The sequence below is a fragment of the Mixophyes fleayi genome, chromosome 4 (genome assembly GCF_038048845.1).
Source record: "Mixophyes fleayi isolate aMixFle1 chromosome 4, aMixFle1.hap1, whole genome shotgun sequence".
NCBI lineage: Eukaryota > Metazoa > Chordata > Amphibia > Anura > Limnodynastidae > Mixophyes > Mixophyes fleayi.
In genome coordinates this window covers 264,059,292-264,065,449 of record NC_134405.1, presented here as the reverse complement: position 1 = coordinate 264,065,449, position 6,158 = coordinate 264,059,292, and positions in this window count along the sequence as shown.

Sequence of the window (6,158 nt, the reverse complement as noted above, 5' to 3'; positions counted from 1 at the left end):
AATGGGCACAAATTCACATAGAAACACTCCAACAACCTGTGGAAAGCTTTCCAAGAAGAGTGGAAGCTGTTATCACTGCAAAAGGCGGACCAAGTCCATATTAAAGTATATGTTTTTGAATACAATGTCATTACAGTCCCTGTTGGTGTAATGGTCAAGTGTCTGAATAGTTTTGTCCATATAGTGTATATTTATGTGAGACTATTGTGAAGCATGTGGAAGCTGTGAGTGGCATGTGGTGAAGGTAGCAAGTGAGGGGCATATGGGAGCATTTTGGGATGAGTAATGTGCACATGCTGAGGTTGTTTTTGGGCTGTTTTTCATTCTTGAAATTACAGGTAATGTGTGAGCCTTTTAAAGGTTGGATGTATGTGCTATATACTGCATGATCTGTGTTATGTACTGTATTCTCTTATTGCTTAGCTTTCCATATACGTATACATTTTCAGGATCCAGAGAAGAAACTAGCTGCAGGTAGTGAAAGCTGTGATTACAGATAGGAGAAAACACTACAGCCTACAGACAGTCTCATTTTGTTTCCTAACCCCCTCTCTCTCTTTTCCTCATCTCTCTTGCTGTCCTGTACCATTTTTATTCCTCTATGTTCTGTCCATTCTTCTGTTTTGTTTCTCCCATTTTATTCCTCTATTCTCCCTGCCATTTGCACTCCTCCTAATCCTCTTCAATCTTACCCTCTCTCCACAGACTTCCAGGACAGTGAGAAGCAGCTGGACGCACAACGAATAGAGCCCAACCATTCATTTCCACTTCAACTTGTCACCAGATGCTGACCATGCCCCTGATGCAGTCCAGTATGGGGAGGGGTCCGTAGCATGCGCTTCCTCTGGATACCATGACACCATGCTACACTTCTTGGAGAAGGGGAATTGGAAGTTGAAGGATGAGGTTGAAGGTGGTACAGTGTAAGAAGAAAAGTGGGCTTTGAGGGGCATTGTAGAAAAATAGAAAGTTATGACAAATGGTAGAAGAAGGTGGTTGATAGATATGGTGACATATGAAGCAGGAGTAGAGTGGGGTCAGGAGCCACACATGTGCACAGAAAGTGGCCGCTTCTCCTATGTAAACTGCCTCTATATGACAATAGGGAATATGCAACCAATTGTGCAGGAGTATAGAGATAGTCTCACTTGACTCCCAGCAGGCTGTGCTCTATTGCTGCCACCCAGTTAAACCTACAGAACTTAAAAGACATACATTTGCTGCTGGGTAGCTGCATAATGTGTTATAAAAATTATAAAGTTCTTAAAAAAAAAAGACATACATTTGCAGAAGCCAACATTACTTTTTATTTTTCTTGTATAAGACATTAAGCTGGTATTCTTGTTTCTGTTGTGCAGTCTGTTCTAAATACAAAGTAGTTGAGCAGTTAACTACCCCTTGTCTGCTGGGGAAAAGTATTAGAGCTTATAGCTTGGACATATGTTTTATATGATTATAGGCAGCTCTGGAAACAAAGATGTTATCTCTATATTAATATTAGATAATACTATATTATGTCACAAGCCGGAACGGCTCGTTGTTTACATGAGGGTAGCATCCTGCCATCGCCATGATAACCAGGACGTCACTTCCTCCTCATCCCGGCCCTCACCAGGTAACAGCCAGGATGCTCGCTTAATCAGCGCATCGTCCTGGCATTAGGGGACAGCTAGGTGTGTGCATATTGAAAATAATTAATTAATAACCTCATGTGGCTAATTGCAGCCCCAGTGCCTGATCCCTGATTGGCCAAATCAAGTATTTAAAGCAGGGAGGGCTTTGTCTCCCTGTAGGTTATAGCATGAGTCCCTCACTAGCTGAACAGCAATTTGTCCTGTGGATACTCTTTACCTTTGTTGATTGATTCCTGTTGTGACCCCTGGCTTGTTTCTGGACCCTGCTTGTACTCTGCCTTGACCTTTGGCTTTGTTTACTGGATACCATTGCTTCCTGCCAACCCTGACCCTTTCACCTGTCCCTGATTCTTCTACTTGCTACAGACCCCTGATCAGGACTGCTTCTGATCATGCTCTCGTGTTCTTGACTACCAGCTCCTACCTTCCTGCTGCGATATTGCCAGTCAACAGGACATGCCTCTCTCGATCCTCACGGCAGTCAGAGATGTCATTGACCGCCAAATTGAACCACCTATTTAAGGAAGACTCTTGCAGTCCATATCTGTCAGAATATTGGGTTTTCAGTGTCCAGCTCCAATGCTTCTGTTATCCTGCATTAACCATTTGATTTCCGGTCTTGTCCATTCCTGTGTGACTACTCTTCTTGGATTCTGATTTGCTCTCCTGACTACCCGGTTCTGACCTTGCTGTTCCCAACTATTCTTTGTGGCATCCAATTTGGCTTTATTTGATGGTGTGGCACAGACTTCTGCAGTTCCTGACTACTACTTGGTTCCTGATTTGGCTCTAGCTTGACCTTATGATATCGACCACAGGTTTTTTTTGTGGAAGCTATTATCGCTGCAAAAGGGAGACGAACTCCATATTAAAGTATATGTATTTGAATACAATGTCATTACAGTCCCTGTTGGTGTAAATGGTCAAGCGTTCAAATACTTTTGTCCATATAGTGTATGTATTTGCTTCTTCAGGACTGTATGTTATGGCCTACAACCACCTAGATGAGCTTTTAGAACAGTTTAAGGTAGAGATCTTCACCTATAGCAGGCGCCTTTCCTGTAGAGCTTTATGTGCTCACAGTTACTCAGATGCTTCCAGGTCTTAGGCTCAGAGTAGTAAAAGAATGGTTGAAAAAGAGGGATAGGCTGCGCTTCCTCCAAATATATGAAGCAGCCAAATGCGAACCTGAGAGTGTATGGGGGACCCCTAAACTCCCAACAATGTTAGATACGTATAAAAATAGTAAGGTTCTGGGCGCTTGTAAAGGAAGGATATATCAATTTAATATGGATAGGTCCACAATACGCTCCGGCCGGAACGAGACAGCTTAGATGTGTTAAACAATAAACATGCATCAATTGACACTGCCGAAAACAATGAAAATGGTAAAAAACACAACAAACTCTGTGTGATTGCAAATATGGTTAGAGTGTACTTGCAAGCTACTAAAATATGCAATGACAATTGATATTGTTTGTAAGTGTTGCAGAAAACCGGAGAGACAAGGTCAAACAATTTTGAGAATAATGAGTACTCCAGCGAACAATCTCTCATAGAATCCAATCAATAACTGGGTTATGAAGGTGGAGGCAGAATTAGTGGAACGGAAAGACAATTGATGAGATAGAGGGACCGGGTTTCGGAATGAAGAGACCCCACTGTAACTTGTAATGATGGAGTCGTGAAGAAAATCTTGCCACCGGGTAAAGGGCCTCCATGCCTTTAAATTTAAAATGGCAATGTCGGGACCCTGCAGGGACACTGTTTAAACAATGTCCCGACATTGCCACTTTAAATTTAAAAGGCATGAATGGCGCACTGACGTCACACAGTACTGCCGGAGAGATGGGCAGTTGGAAGGAGGTCCTGTCAGACTTCTACTGCCATCGGAGATGTGCACAGTCATTTTTTCATTCATTTGTTTTTCTCTTGTAGGTGTGCTGTGTGTCGGGGTTATCGTCATCGACAACCTGTACCCCACCCATCTTAGTCTCCCTTTGGTGTTACTTAATTCAGGACACTACCAAACGCAAACCCTGGTGTGATTTGACAATGTTGGAGGCACTGCTCTGCTAGTGAAGAGAGAACATTCAGTCCAACCATAGAAAAGACATATGCATTGATACATCTACATACATGCCCTAGCACTAAAAAGGAGTGTTACAGTTAGATGAATGGTATTAGAACTTTTGAAAAGACAATGCACAGCAGATGCAAGAGCATTTTAAAGAGTCCATCCACACCTCTGCTTGAAGCGCTAAGGACTAATACTCAGTCACGAATGTTGTTAGTGAATCTATTGAAAACCATGAAGATGGCACTGTCACTATTCATGTATGGACTATAAACAGTGGATAGACTCTGGGCGTAGCTTGCTTCCTTTTTTATTTCATCTGATGTTTGAAGCCAGTACTGCAAGTACTGGAAAGTGTGATAATCATAGTGATCAAAAGACTACCATTTTTAGGTACCTATGTTGCATATGACTCTGCAACTACCTGTATGAACACTTACAAACATTTAGAAATTGCTTGTAAATCATACTTGCCTTCCTGGAATTGTCAAGGAGTCTCCTGGACCCCTGGAAGAGCAAGTCTACTTCCCGGATCCCCCCCACTTTACCACTGAAGTCCCTCTCCCATTGCACATGGTCACAAATTTGGGTATTACCTTGCAGGAACAGGGCCACGCTCCCTACCACAATTTCCACCCGAAATGTGTGAAATGTTGGCAAGTATACTGTAAATTGTGTGATCTTAAAGACAGTAGCCTGACAAAGTGTGAGTAAATTGCAGGACAACATGGAATTAAATTGGGCTTGTTCTACTGATAACATATTTAATAATATAATTGTAGTCATTGCTTTCCATAATTATTTTTAACATTTGCAAAATATACAATTATTTGTTCCTGCATTTACATCTTTTTCCTCTTTCAATAATTCAAAAGACAAAATAAATAATATCCTTTAACATTATTTAATCACCCCAGGTTTTTTTCATTTAGAAAATAAATAATAAAATCAGAATCAGACTATTATTAAACTGTGAGATGAGTAAGACTGGCACTTATTGAGAAATATATTTGTTGTACCTAAAAATAAGTGCATACACATACAGTAGATGTGATAGGTTTGCAAAATAATTTTTCATTAAATAGGCCACTTATTGGTGCAACTGTAGTCAAGAAAAGACCAATAGAGATCCAAAACGTATAGTTCACTCTACCCTACTAATATCCACCAGTCTCCAATCTGTGCATTTACTGCATGTCGGAGATTCCCCAATGATCCCTGGCACTTTATTTGCTTGAAACTTTTGACAGATAAATTCTTTACGATATACTCAAAAACAAGTGATATTAATGACCATCTTATAACAGAGTTATATATTCCTCTCTGAGCTGATTGGAAGACTCTCACCTGTCATGCACTAATTGCCAGTGAGTGATAGCGTTGTACATGCTAATTCCAGTACCTGTGTTCAGTTTATTTCTGACCTTGCTCCTGTTCCTGGTTCCCCAATCATTTGTCTCCTGGTACCTGGATTGCATCATACATATCACTGGTTCCTGGATCTGTTTAAATTTGTCTCCTGATACCTGCATAGCATCATAGTCAAGTCTGCGGTCTCCTGGCTCCTGTTTTCTGACCTGCAATTACACCAGTGATGGGCAATTGGTGGGCCAACTGGCTGCTCCCAATCTGATTGAGGCAGAATGGGGACAGCCAACTTTCATGTCATGTGGTCTTCTGTGCAGGGATGTCATGTGGCATATCTGTAAGATGGAATGGAGTGTGCACCCCCTCGCTCATCTGTGCGGAACTTTTGAAGGCTAGAGGGCCCCCCAGGCACTGACTATCTATTGCTGTTTAGTTAAGCTTTGCAGTAATTAGTGTAAATTTGCTTCAGATACATTGTTTATTATCTTAAATTGCCTGAGACTGTGTAAACCTGCTCCAGCATCTCTCCAGGGACATTGGAGAAGTACAGGTGTGGTTTGTGCAGTCTCAGGCAATGCAAGATATGAACAGAGATATTGTTTGAATGTGTTGCAACTGTCAGGAACCCCTCCAGCCAGTACAACAACACCTGGAGTCTGCTCTGACAGTCTGGTGTTCACTGGAGCCCCTAGTGGTGGGGACAGACTTGGCCGCAGACTACAGAGGGTCATGCGATGTGTACCAGCTGTGGAGAATCCAGGAGCAGAGGGTTATGGCAGACAGCGAATCCAGAGAACAGGCCGAGGTCAGGGGTCACTTGCTAGATAGAATCGTCAGAGAACACGCCAGGGGTCGGGGTCACGAGAAAATCAGCAGAAACGAAGGTAAAAGCCAAAAGGTCAAGGGCACAGGCAAAAAGACAAATCCAGAGTACAGGCAGGGGTCATACACGGCAAACAGAGGTCCAAAGGTTTAACACCAACAGCACAGCAGCAGGCAGCAACACAGAGGCCTGGAAGCTATAACCGGCAGGGAGGCTAAGCCCTCACTGCCTTAAATACAGAAATGGACCAATGAGA